Raw genomic sequence first — 15167 nt, forward strand, 5'->3', positions numbered from 1 at the left:
TTTGCTCAACTTGTAATCTTCAGTTACAAGAGCCTGTGTTCCACTGACATAGTTTTGGAGAAACTTTAATCACTTTCACACTGTGGTAAATCATTGTTGTTGTGGTTTAATGGATGGGGTAAATTATACTCTGAAGGAATTGGATGGAATGAATATGAGGAGATTCATATTTTTTAGATTTTTTTTTAATTCCAAGAAAGTACTGTCTAATTAAAATTACTGTTATCATGCTAATCTACTATTTATTAGTATTTTAAATATGGTTCATATTTAATATTTGTTGGGACGTTGTTCAATTTAGACTTAGGGCTTCTTGAACAGGGAAAGACATCAGGAATCATCACAGAGTGATCAAATATAGAAGAATTGTGTTGAGCCCATCCCTCTACCCACTCACACACAAACTGGATGTTTTCTAATAATAAAGAAAAATCAGAAAGAAAAATAAAACTGAAGGAAAGGGAAAAAACATAACTAGAGTTCCACAGTGTGAAAGAGCTCTTGAAGAAAGACAGATAATCATTCATGACATGGGTCTTCCTTTTTTTTTTTTTTTTTTTTTTTTTTTAGTGAGGCAATTGGGGCCAAGTGACTTGCCCAGAGCCACACAGCTAGTAAGTGTTAAGTGTCTGAGGCCGGATTTGAACTCAGGTCCTCCTGATTCCAGGGCCGGTGCTCTATCCACTGCACCATCTAGTGGCCCCTCTTCCTTTTAAAGATTCAAGAAAATATTGGCTATAAATATAGGACTTTGGGACAGCAGCCACATTGTTTCTGTGCTCCTTTTATGCCTTTTCTCTTTTGTCCACAGTAGTCTATCTCTCAACACTACTGGGAAAGAAAACTTGGACTAAATAAAATAGTTTGTAAATGTAGTCAGCCCAAAGTGTAACTTTTTACATCTTTACAATTATCCAGTCAGTTGAAAAACATTGTCTTCACTATGTGAGAGCACTCTACTAAGTATTAGGGATCTAACAAAAATTAAAAAATCATAAAAACATGTCCCCTGTCCTCAATGTGTGTGTGTGTGTGTGTGTGTATGTATATGTATATATGTATGTATATATGTGTGTGTATGTATATGTATGTGTGTATATGTATATGTATGTGTGTATATGTATATGTATGTGTGTGTGTATTTTTTTTCTTAAATATAAGGTTTATTCACTCCAGGATCAGGGTGGTTTCTCAGTCAAAGAGACCGAAGCCCATGTCATCATCAGACTCTTCTGACCCCTCCTCTGCAGCAGCAGGGGCAGCACCGGAGGGCATGGAGGCCAGCTTACTGCTCCCCTGCGAGATAACATCTTTGATGTTCTTGCCACTCAGCTAGCTGATGACCTTCTTGTGCTAAGCTCGCCGATGACCTTCATGCGCTCCTCGTCTGTCTTGATGCCCACGCTGTCTAGGATCTTCTTTAGGTCCTTGGAGTTGGGGGACTCATTGTCGCCGAGGATGGCCAGGAGGTAGGTGGTCACGTAGCGCCTGTCAGTGGTCTAGGCTCTACTCAGGTCCAGTCCGGAGGTCACGGCCTGGCGCTGTGGGAGCTGCAAGAGCAGTAGGGCCCACGGTGAGTCCGACCATGGCAGCGTCAAGGCCGGGAAAGGATGGGGTATCATATTTTAAACAGGAAAATCAACGTATGAATCATTATGTAAACTACATGAAGTACATACATATACATGTGTATATGCATGTGTGTGCATCATGTGTGCGTGTACACATGAATACATGTTTGTGTGTGCGTGTGTAAATGTGCACACATACATGTATGTATGTGCTAGAGTTGCAAATGAGAAGAGCAGGGGTCTCAAATCATGTACAAGAGACAAAATTTAATCACAGGATCCTGAGTTTATATACACTCTCAGATTCATCCAAATGGGCAGTGTATCTATTCAGTAGAACCAACTTAAACAATGTAACATTAGAAATTTCACAAGATGAATACAGGAACAAAATATTATTTATGGGGAATGGCTATTTTTAACTGAAACACATTGTTCAGTACATTCTATTGGATTTATATGTTCATTAATAAGTATCCTGGCTACAGCCTTGGAGTCATGTCACCAGTCTTCCAACTGGTGACCCTGAGGTCATTGCTCAGGAACAATAATCATGCTATATTTTGTTAACCCATTCCAATTTATCCTCTACATGTATGTATGTACATAGGGTGGGTCAAAAGTCATGAAGGGGTCTTTTGAAATAATTTCTGCCATTTATGAAATTTTACTTCTCATGGCTTTTGGCCTACCTTATATATACAGCAAGACAGACAGACAGACAGGCAGATACACTAACAGTGGGAAATGGGAGGTAGGAGTGAGAAATGCATCCCACAGAAGGTAGGATTTGAGTTGATTCTTGATGGAGGACAGGGAAGTCAGTAGGGAGTTAAGATAGAGCCCTTGTAAACATGTGGAACAGCCAGTGAAAAGGCACATAATTAAGATGTTTAGTGTCTTGCATGAAGAGCAACCAGAAATCAGGTGTTGTTTGATTATAAGGTTTATGCAAGGAAATTTTTTTTCTTTTTCCCAGTCAACATGGCCTCTTTTGGATACAATTGCTTATTTATTTTACATTATTTCAAAAGAACTGGTATTAAGTTCACAAGATCTTGACATGTGTGCACAAATTTATTAGGAAACCACTCATCATAAGTGCATCTTTGAAAAAACAATCCATTTTTCTAAGTCTACACTTAATCATACCTCACAGGTTTTTAAAGGAATTCAAATCAGGCAAGCCATAAGGTCACAGAAGCATATTTATCAACAAATTGTTGATAAATTTCTTAAGCCTTTCTTGATCTATGACATGGTACAACATCACGCTGAAATATTCCATCTCCATTTGGGAATTTCTGCAATTGCAGAACAATTTACTTCTGATCATATGAATGTAAATTCATCATTGCCTCACCAAGGAAAAGATTTCTAGAACTACTAGAAGTAAAATAATCACTTCTAAAATATTTATTGTGCATGTATGATTCTCATGAAGATGCCAACATCTTACACTCTCTTGCATCTGAAAACAAGTTTGATGTTTAGATAAATAGAATACCCTCAATTAAAAAAAAATATCTTCAATACTCCAGTCCTTGACAAATGTTTTCTTTTTCTCCTAGCATCAGTTAACACATTTTTCTTTATTAGTCTTCCTACTATTCTTCAACCTTCAAGAAATATAGGACATACTGTAGAGGAATACAAATAGAACTGCTGAAGATTCCAGGACCCCCTGAAGGTTCTTCACTCTTTCATAAGGATTATTTAGGCTGTTTTGAAGTTATAGTTCATTGGTTAAGGGTATTGTTTTCTTGTTAATTTTGTTTGTTTTTGCCTGCAAGTTCCTCTATGGTTTAGTATGACTGATCTCATTTCATTTTAGGCTTCACTGCCCTTGAAACACTCAGTTTCACAAGTCAACAGTAATTGTTTTATCTCTCATAATCACTAATGTATAATCTTTAAAAGCCACAAATTTTATTCAATTTCTGGGAGCAATACCCATTCTTAAAAACAAGGGAATTAAAAATGCATCTGTAGAAATCAATGACATATATAAAGTGTGAGTCCAGGACTCAACTGACAGAAAACTGACTAAAGACAGAGAAACCAGTTCAATAATGTTATACATGCTCAAGGTCAGACTGCTGAATCAGCCTAGTGTCAGCAGAAGCAACAATATCCATTGCCATGAAATAAAATCATACCAGTTATTGCTTTCCCCCAAACCAACAAAGGCATCTATTAAGAAAGATACACACATGGGCAGCGAGATGGCGCAGTGGATAGAGCACCGGCCCTGGAGTCAGGAGTACCTGAGTTCAAATCCGGCCTCAGACACTTAACACTTACTAGCTGTGTGACCCTAGGCAAGTCACTTAACCCCAATTGCCTCACTAAAAAACAAAAAAAAACAAAAACAAAAACAAAAAACAAACAAAAAAAAGAAAGATACACACATAGACATTTAGATGATAGATAGATATAAATATAGATATAGATATAGGTATAGGTATCAGTATCGGTATCGGTATTGGTATTGGTATCAGTAGATGTAAATGTGTAGTTGTAGATATAGATATTCTACTCATCTCTCTCCAATGGAGCTACCTAGAAGTGATCATGAGACTGATACTCTGTTGTATTCTAAAAAGGGATACCATACTGGAATCATATCTATCTTCCCCTAAATTATTTTGGTTTTAAAGCACATTTAATGAAATTAACCAAAGTATACACATGCAAGTTTGACTCCTCACCAAATGGTAGTTATATACAAGACCATCACAAATAATGAATAGTTAGTAAATCCATTCATCCAAGCAGATGGCAAATGGGAATCAAATAAACTAAACAGAATGGAATATAGAAGATGAGACATGATTCAATGATATCTTAATATGATAGAGAGCTGTGATCTCACTCAATAAAAATATAGGCTCCGGTCTCACCAACATTATCAATGTTTTAATCACATGGTTGGAAATTGACTTCCAAAGTGCCCCATATTAGAGTGGCACCAGGAATAATTATGATTTTGGTGATGATAATGATGATAGCTATCATTTATATGGTTGGTTTAAATATTGGAAAACACTTTATATAGATTAACTATTTTGGTAACCAGGAAGGTACTATCTATATACATGCTCTGTTTAACCCACTATTAAGATCAATTCATGCCCTGCTCCCTCTGTTACTAATGCAGTGTGGGTGTTTTTAAAAACATCATTATGTGTAGCAGTTAGCATTCCTTATGTGTCAGAGAAGGATGTGATCATCCACACCTGAAGACTGATCCACCTGCCAATCAGGATTGCCTTATATTTGCCAGGGGGTACTGTCGTGCTAATGAGAAGGAAGGCATACATGGGTTTGAAGGATCTCCTGCTCCTCACTCAAGGTCTTTGGTTATAGAGACTAAGCAATTCAACTTATTGGTTACTGCTAGCCTATTTAATAACTTGACAGATTGTGCCATTGAATTTTGTCTCATATTTAATCACAACAAAACTCTCAACCTTTTTTGTTGGGCCCTAAAACAAAACAAAACAAAACAAACAAAAAATTTAGGAAACAGAAAAAAATGGGTTAGGAAGAAGTGACCTAAAAAGGATGAGATTAAAATTCTCTGTTTGGGAGAGAGGATATATGTGTGTGTGTGTGTGTGTGTGTGTGTGTGTGTGTGTGTGTGTGTGTGTGTGTAATATATATAATATATATAAAAGAAAAAAAAGGTATTAAATAAGGTATTCCTTGCTTCTAAACCCAGTACGTCCAGTCAATCAGGTCATATGACACAGGAAGAATGCAATTGATCACTCAAATATGGCCCATGCCCTGCTGAGGCCCTGGGCTGCATGGATATATAGCAAGTCACTTTTTCTTTTCAATCTTTCTCAGCAAGAGGCAGCTAGTTTTTTCACTCAGCAAGAAACACACAGCATGGAAGGCTTTGAACAATCCTGCACTGCAGGGAATGTTTTGCAGAAACTGCATGACAAGATTGCCAAAAGGATTACCTCTTAATTTTCTTTGTCCTTGGGTTTATTTCATCTAATAATGGGGTAAATATGGTTCCTTCTGCAGTGGAGAAGGAATTTATTCATAAGCCACATTTGATAAAATAATTTAAAAATCTTTGTTGATCATGATTCTCTAAAGTAGCACTTATTTTATGATTCAGTACAAGTATATTTTGGTTGACTAGAAACTGTTTACCATGGATGCGGAAGCTCTGGGAAAAATTAAAAAAGACTTTAGCACCACCTTGAATCAAGGATGCAAAATGGAAGACTTCACTTCTTGTTCAATTCTAGGCACCAAAATTCTGAAAAGGAAATTGATTTGACAGATAGTCCTAAAGAAAGCAAACAGAAAGGTGACTGGGCTGAAGACCATCAAGATTATATGAATATGGGATGAAAGAACCTAGGATGTTTGAACAAAAGCAAAGAACACTTGGGAAGGATATGTAGTTGATTTCAAAAAGTTGATGAGCTATTGAGGAAAAAGGGGATTCTCTGTCTCTGTCTCTCTCTATCTCTGTCTGTCTGTCTGTCGCTGTCTCTGTCTCTTTCTCTGTCTCTGTCTCTGACTCTCTGTCTCTTTCTTTTTCTTCTTGTACTGAATGGAATTGAAATATACACATTTGAACATGTCCTTTTCATATGTTCTGCAATCAAGGTCAGATGACATTTAGTTAGTTAATACATATTTATTAAAGTTCCTACTGTGTGCCACACATTGCCTTAAGCACTGGGGATAGTTGATGTTTGTCCCTCATTTCTGAAAAGGATCGATGACATCATAGGGTCATGTTTTCACGTGCTGCCTCAGGTCTTGGATGTAAGTGTTTAAGGGAGGCAGACTTGTGCAGAGTCATCAGACTCAGTCTTTCTTCCGGAGTCATTGAAATCCAGTAGTAAGACAAAACTCAAAATGCCTAGTGATATCTGGGGATTCAGTGGATAACCACTGAATAATAAAGATCTTTGATGTCTCACAAAGCTCTGAGGGCTCCATAGCACCTGCTTTAGTCACCTTATGGCCATTGGAACAAATTGTACTCATCTGCCCATTTCACCCAGGTATTTCTTTCCATGCTTAGGGTAGACTTCCCGTTAAGTACCAACAGTTTGGAGGCCTGTTAAATACTCTTAACCTGGTTTAGCCATCTGCTGAGACAATTTTACTGGGTGTAGTTGCTGCTTCTGCTACAGCTTCTTGAAACCACGGGTGAGAGGTGGGTGAGAGGTGTATGCTAAAGGTGGGTGAGAAGCCCAGAAAAAGACTGAACTTCTCACACCAGAGTTGTTAGTTCTCCCTGAACACCTTATACACCCCATATGATACCAACATATTGAAGGTATCTCAAGATTCCTACAATAAAAGGTTATATAACACCAAGTTAAATAACAATAATTTTCAATTGGATATTATGATTGAATAAAATCCTGCTGGCAATTGGCTCGTATTTATATGAAGCTGAAGAAACAGACTGGAAAATGTTGTTACCATTTAGTCAAGTCCAAATCGTTGGGACACCATTTGGGTTTTTGTTTTTTGTTTTTTTTTACAAAGATACTGGAGTGGTTTCCTATTTTCTCCAGCCCATTTTACAGACAAGAGAACTGAATTAAACAGGGTTAAATGACCTATCCAGAGTCATATAACTAGTAAGTGTCTAAAGCCAGATTTAAACTCATGTCTTCCTGACTTCAAGTCTGGTCCTCTATCCACTGTACCACCTAGTTGCCCTGGAAAAAATAGGTCCTCACAATTTATCATTTACTATGGTATGGAATAATCCAGGTAATTTTCTAAAAGTAATGTTGAATATAGTGTAAAGGCTTAAAGTTGACAAAGCAAACAACCTCATTGGAACTTCAAACGTTTTAGATATCACTAGAAAATAGCTCCTCACAATGTAGGGACCTTTATTCTAGTGCTGTGGTCTTGTTGGTGTTGTCCTTCATTCTGATTGGTCCAGAGTAACCATTTTTAGTATTTGACCTTTAAGCTGATTGGTGGATATCTAACCAAAATAGATTAAGTTAAATGGTTTCAATTATATGTTTTCTACCTCAATCTATCATATAGTATGTACATAAACTCTACTAAAATCTGTCTTACTTATTCTATTATCATTTGCTTAAGCTACTAAAGAATACCACTAAATAATACCTAAACACATTAAATCACAATTTGTAGGCTAAATACTAATTATTAACATAGTTAAATCATTTATCTCTAACGATTGAGGAAAATCTCACTGGTAGATTTCTCTATAAACCATTTAGTTATTTCATTTGTGTTCATAATTCAGGATCACTTCAGAATTAATTTTTACACAATCTAGCCTATATAGATGAAAGTAAATAATCCTTCATGCTATGCTATATCACCAAAATCTCAATCAAAGTAGTCAGTTGTTTTTTCTTGGATTCTTTTCTCACTGAGTGATGGATGCATTAGAATTCTCTTCAATATTAGGTTCGATTATCTTTAAAGTACCAAGTCATTTTATTTTATTAGAATAGGCAAGGAGGAAAGGAAAATGTCACTCTTTGCAGAAGATATGTTATTCTTAGAGAATTCTAAAGAATAAACTAAAAAATACTTGAAACAATTAACAACTTTAGCAAAGTTGCATGATATAAAATAAATCCACATAAATCATCAGCATTTCTATAAATGACCAACAAAGTCCAGCAGCAAGAGATAGAAAGAGAAATTTCATTTAAAGTAATGGTAGGGATAGAGAGTGTCTGAAAGAGAGTGATTGGAAATAAGCCTGTAAAGGGATGCGCAGAGCCAAAATAGTGGAGGAAAGATATTAAATGCACAGAGCTCCTGACACAATTACCCCAAAAATAGAAATAAAACAAACTATGGAGCGTCAAAAGACACAAAAAAATGGGCTGAGATTATTTTCCACTGAAAGACAGATTAAAGGGGGCTGTACTGGGCTGCAAGAAGAGTCCAACCACATGATCATGCCAACACAGACCCCAGGCATGCTGTGGCAGAGGAACTTACCCCTGAGCCTCTAAATCAGCTGCAGCACCAACATATTCTGGAACTAAGTTATAGTCAGGTGAAAGGGATGGCTGGCTGGCAGAGAAAATGCAGCAGTGTCTGTGGGACCTAAGGAAGAATTCAGCTATTCCATCCCAGCAGGGAACCAGGAAGAAAGCATGAGCAACAGTAGGCCCAGGCTGGGGAGGGGCATAGGCTCAGCAAAGCTGAGAACTATCACAGCACTCCGCTATCTGGTTAATTAACAAGTTGGCTTTAGGTTATCATCAGACCAGAGAAAAGGCCAGGTGAGAGAAAAACCTGCCCTCCCACAAACCAAAATACCTGGAACCCTCTGGAGCTTGGGACAGTGTAGCTTGGAAGTAGGGCTCCACTGTAAGAGAGTGTTAAAAGTCAAATAGAAGATGGCAAGATGAGCAAGCAAAGAAAGTTGAGAACTATTGAAAGTTTCTTTAGGGACAATGAAGATCATGGTGCACCCTCAGAAGAGGATGGCAACCCCAGAGGTAGCTTACATGAAGCAAACAAGAAAAAAGCTTATGGAGGGGAGAGGAAGAAGGGAAAGGAGGGGTAAGTGAGTGAACCTTACTATCATCAGTATTGGCTCAAAGAGAGAATAACATACATACTCAGGTGGCTATAGTAATATATTTTTGCCCTGAGGGAAAGTGGGAGGGGAAGGAATTAATGGGGTAGGGGGTAGAAGGGGGGGAGGGAGCAGTAAAAAACAAAACACTTTCAATATTTTCTGCATAACTGCACATGTATGACTTATATTGAATTGCTTGATTTCATAGGGTTAAGGAGGGAGGGTGGACGAATCATTTAGAACACAGAGTTAGCTCAAATACCTTAACCTCATCAGAGTGGGCTAAAGGAGCTAATAACATGCACACCCAATTAGGAGGAGTAATCAATTTATCCCTAAAGGAAAGTAGGAGGGAAAGAGGGTAAGGAGGGAAGGGTGAATGAAGGGAGGGTAGAGTGGGGGAGGGGGAAGTCAGAAGTTAAACACTTTTGAGGAAGAATAGGGTAAAAGAAGATACAAATTAGAGGAAATATTATGGGAAGGGAATATGATGGAGGGAAATAGTTATGATTATTGACTCTAATGGTAAAACATATTGTACGTTTTCTGCTAGGCTATTGTGAAGAAAATTCTTTGTCAAGTTTAAGGTACTATATGAAAGTTACGATGAACAGGATGCTATCAGAAAAACATGGAAAGACCGAAATGAACTGAAGAAGAGTGAAATATACAGTATACAAAATAATAGCAATAGTGTAAGATGATCTGCTGGGAAGCACATGGTTATTTTCAGAAAGGCAATGATCCAATATAACTCTGAAGGACTTATTAAAATTGCATTCCATCTATAGAGAAAGAACTAATGGTATCTGAAGACAGATTGAAACACATTTTTTTGACGACTCCTTAATCTGAAGTTTTGTTTTTATATTTCTCTCACAACCAAGCTAACGTGGGGATGTTTTTGATGAATACTCATGTAGAACTTATATTGAATTGCTTGAGTCCTTGGGGTGGGGAGTGGGAAGGGAGGGAGGAAGAGAAGTTGGAACACAAAGTTTTAAAAAAATTGATGTCAAAATTTGTTTTTACATGTGACTTGGAAATGAAATTCTAAACAGAGAAAAAAAAAACAAGTTAAAAAAATTTAAAAAATAAAGTAATGGTAGACAATATAAAATACTTGGGAGTCCACCTGCCAAGACAAACCCAGGAATTCTATGAACACAATTACATAACACTTTTCACACAAATAAAATCAGATCTAAATAATTGGAAAAATATCAATTGCTCATGCACAGGCAAGGCTGATATAATAAAAATGACAATTCTACTTAAATTAATTTACTTATTCAGTGCCATACCAGTCAGACTACCTAAAATTTATTTTATAGAGTGATAAAAACTAATAATAAAAGAAAAGGTCAAGAATATCAAGGAAACTATTTAAAAAAAGCACAGGAAGGTGGGCTACCTGTACCAAATCTGAAGCTTTACTAAAAAGTGGCAGTTATCAAAACTATTTGGTATTGGCTAAGAAATACAGTGGTGGATCAACGAAATAGGTTACATACAGGAGACAGAGTAGCAAATGACTTTAGTAATGTACTGTTTGATAAACACCAAGACTCTAGATTCTGGGATAGGAATGCAGAATTTGAAAAAACTACTGGGAAAATTGAAAGATAGTATGGCAGAAACTAGGCATAGATCAACATCTTACAATTTATACTAAAATAAGGTGAAAATGTGTACATGCTTTAGATATAAAAGGTGAGACCATAGCTAAATTAGGAAAGGAAGAAATAGTTTACCTCTCAGATCATTGGAAAGGAGAACAGTTTATGAACAAACAAGAGACAGAGAATATTATGAAATGCAAAATGGATGATTTTAATTACATTAAATTAAAAAGGTTTTATACAAACAGAAGCAATGAATCTAAAATTAGAAGGGATGCAGAAAGCTGGGAAACCATTTTTAGAGCCAGTATTTCTTATAGAGGCCTCATTTCTAAAATATATAGATAGCTAAATCAAATTCATAAAAATCTGAGTCATTCCCCAATTAAAAAATGGTCAAGGGGTGGGGCAGAGCCAAGATGGTAGAGAGGAAGCAGCAAGCTGCCTGAGCTCTCCTTCTGTTCCCTCAAAACGAACATTAAATCAAGCCTCTGAACGGATTCTGAAACTACAGAACCTGCAAAGAGACAGAGAGACACAGTCCTCCAACCAGAGATAATTTAGACGACTTCAGGAAAAGGTCGGTCTGACTTGGGCAAAAGGGAGGCCCAGCACAGGGCAGCAACCCAGCACCGAGGGGGTCGGGGCAAGTCAGCAGGAGCTGCGGGCCACAGCCGAACAACTGAGGCCCCTGGAACATGGTTCAAAAATCTGGTGGCCAAGAAGGACAGTGGAAAAACCTACCTGCACCGGCCAAGAAGGCCACTAACGGGTCAGGTGGGATGAGACACCGGGGTCCGGCACCTGGCTGGCCGAGCACAATCAGACAGGAAGTGCAGGCTGTGGGATCTCCACACACCATAAACGCCTCAGAGTAAAAACCCGGTCACACAGCACCTATACCCCTGAACAAGAAGCCCAAAACAGGGACCTGGTGACCCCAGAACAGACCTCAACTTAAAGAATAAATAAATAAGCTGCAATAATGAGTAAGAAGCAAAAAAGAGCCCTCTCCATTGAGAGCTTCTGTATCAATAGGGAAGAAGCAAACACAAACTCAGATGAGGACAATAGCCTCAAATTGCCTACATCTGAAGCCTCTCGAGGGAAGGTGAATTGGTCGCAAGAACAAAAAGCCTTCCTGGAAGAGCTCAAAAAGGATTTTAAAAATCAATTGCAAGAGGTAGAAGAAAAAATGGGGAGAGAAATGAAAGCAAAACAAGAAAACTATGAAAAAAGAATCAGCATCTTGGAAAAGGAAGCACACAATTTCACTGAAGAAAACAAAGCCTTAAAAAATTCATTTGGCCAAATGGAAAAAAAGGTGCATAATCTCACCGAAGAAAACAATGCCTTAAAAATTAAAGTGGGACAGTTGGAAGATAAGGAATCCATGAGACACCAGGAATCAGTCAAGCAGAATCAAAAAAATGAAAAAATAGAAGAAAATGTGAAATACCTCAATGGAAAGACAACTGATCTGGAAAACAGATTGAAGACAGACAATGTGAGAATCATTGGACTGCCTGAAAGCCATGACCAGAAAAAGAATCTAGACACCATATTCCAGGAAATTATTAAGGAGAACTGCCCGGATATCATAGAATCAGAGGATAAAATCATCATCGAAAGAATCCACCGATCACCTCCTGAAAGAGACGGCAAAAGGAAAACTCCAAGGAATATTGTAGCCAAATTATAGAATTATCAGGTGAAGGAGAAAATACTCCAAGCAGCCAGAAAGAAGCAATTTAAGTATCATGGAGCCACAGTCAGGATTGCTCAGGACCTGGCAGCTTCAACATTAAAGGACCGCAAGGCTTGGAATATGATATTCCAGAAGGCAAAGGAGCTTGGATTGCAGCTGAGAATCTATTACCCAGCAAACCTGGGCATTTTCCTTCAGGGGAAAAGATGGACATTTAATGACACTGGGGACTTTCAATATATCCTGGTGAAAAGACCAGAACTGAATAGAAAATTCGATCTCAACATACAAGACTCAAGAGAAGTTTAAAAAGGTAAACACAGGGGGAAAAAAAAAGGTTACCCTATTAGGTTAAACTGTTTATATCCCTACACAGGAAGATAATACTCATAACTCTTAAGAATTGTAAATGTATTTGTTCAGAGAGAAGGACTTTACATAGAGGGTATAAATATAAATTGTCTTTGATGTGATGATACAGGAATTAAGGGGTTAAAAGGGGAGTCTATGGGGAGGAGAGGAAAGGGGAGGTGGAATGGGATGAATTATATCATATGAAGAGGTGGAAAAAACCTATTACAATAGAGGGAAAGAAAGGAGGGGGGAACATTGTTTCAACCCTATTCTCCTTAGATTTGACTCAAAGACGGAATAACATATAGGTTCATTGGGATAAAGAAACTTAACTCATTCTTTAGGGAAACAAAAGGGGAAGGGAAAGGGGGAACTGATAGAAGGGAGGAAAAAAGCAAGGGAGAAAAGGGTAAAGAAAAGAGAGGGGGGTGATAAAAAGGGAGGGCAGATTGGGGGAGGCAGGGGTAAGAAGTAAAATGTCAGTGAGGAGGAATAGGGTGAAAGAAGGGGGGGAAAGTACAAAAGGGGTAAATAGAATGGAGGGGTACAGACAGTCAGTAATATTGACTGTGAATGTGAATGGGATGAACTCTGCTATGAAAGGGAAGCGAATTGCAGAGTGGATTAAAAACCAGAACCCTACAATATGCTGTTTACAAGAAACACATTTGAAGCAGAGAGATACACACAGAGTAAAGGTAAAAGGCTGGAGCAGAATATATTATGCCTCAGTCAAAGTAAAAAAGGCAGGGGTAGCAATCCTTATCTCAGACAAAGTGCAGGCAAAAATAGATCTCATTAAAAGAGATAAGGAAGGAAATTACATCTTACTTAAAGGTACTATAGATAATGAAGTAATATCAATATTAAATACATATGCGCCAAGTGGTATAGCATCCAAGTTTTTAGAGGAGAAGTTAAATGAGTTACAAGAGGAATTAGACAGTAATACTATACCAGTGGGAGATCTGAATCTCCCCCTCTCAGAATTAGATAAATCTAGCCACAAAATAAATAAGAAAGAAGTGAAAGAGGTGAATAGATTACTAGAAAAGGTAGACATGATAGATTTCTGGAAAAAAAGTGAATGGGGATAGAAAGGAATATACCTTTTTCTCAGCAGTACATGGCACATTTTAAAAAATTGACCATGCATTAGGGCGCAAAAACATCATAGTCAAATGTAGAAAGGCAGAAATAGTAAATGCATCCTTCTCAGATCAAGATGCAATAAAAATTATATGTAAGAAAGAGCCAGGGAAAAGTAGAATGAAAATCAATTGGAAACTAAATAATTTCATTCTAAAGAATGAATGGGCCAAACAAGAAATCATAGAAACAATCAATAACTTTATCCAAGAGAATGACAATAATGAGACAACATACCAAAATCTATGGGATGCAGCCAAAGCAGTGCTTAGGGGAAAATTTATAGCTCTAAATGCTTACATGAATAAAAAAGAGAAAGAGGAGATTAATGAATTGGGCATGCAACTTAAAAAGCTAGAAAAAGAACAAATTAGAAACCCCCAATTAGACACTAAATTAGAGATCCTGAAAATTAAAGGAGAAATTAATAAGATTGAAAGCAAAAAAACCTATAGAATTAATCAATAAAACTAAGAGCTGGTTTTATGAAAAAACCAATAAAATAGATAAAATATTGGTTAATTTGATTAAAAAAAAGAAAGAAGAAAACCAAATTACCAGTATCAAAAATGAAAAGGGTAATGTTACCACCAATGAAGTGGAAATTAAATCAATAATTAGGAATTATTTTGCTCAACTCTATGCCAATAAATTTGACAATCTAAATGAAATGGATGAATATTTACAAAAATACAAACTGCTCAGGTTAACTGAAGAAGAAATAAAATCCTTAAATAAACCCATATTAGAAAAAGAAATTGAACAAGCCATTAATGAACTCCCTAAGAAAAAATCCTCAGGGCCAGATGGGTTTACGGGTGAATTTTACCAAACATTTAAAGAACAATTAATTCCAATATTATACAAATTATTTGGAAAAATAGGTGAAGAAGGAGTTCTACCAAATTCGTTTTATGACACAAATATGGTGGTGATACCAAAACCAGGCAAAGCAAAAACAGAGAAAGAAAATTATAGACCAATTTCCCTAATGAATATTGATGCTAAAATCTTAAATAAGATATTAGCAAGGAGATTACAGCAAGTGATCACCAGGATAATACACTATGACCAAGTGGGATTTATACCAGGAATGCAGGGCTGGTTCAACATTAGAAAAACTATTAACATAATCAACCATATCAATAAGAAAACCAACCAAAATCATATGATTATCTCAA

General features: G+C 37.0%; 1 pseudogene; it reads right to left on the reverse strand.

Moving 5' to 3' along the window:
- Positions 1–1191: 1191 nt before the first annotated feature.
- The window catches only part of LOC122754585, a 121751-nt pseudogene continuing 107775 nt past the window's right edge, over positions 1192–15167 (reverse strand).

The sequence above is a fragment of the Dromiciops gliroides genome, chromosome 4 (genome assembly GCF_019393635.1).
Source record: "Dromiciops gliroides isolate mDroGli1 chromosome 4, mDroGli1.pri, whole genome shotgun sequence".
NCBI lineage: Eukaryota > Metazoa > Chordata > Mammalia > Microbiotheria > Microbiotheriidae > Dromiciops > Dromiciops gliroides.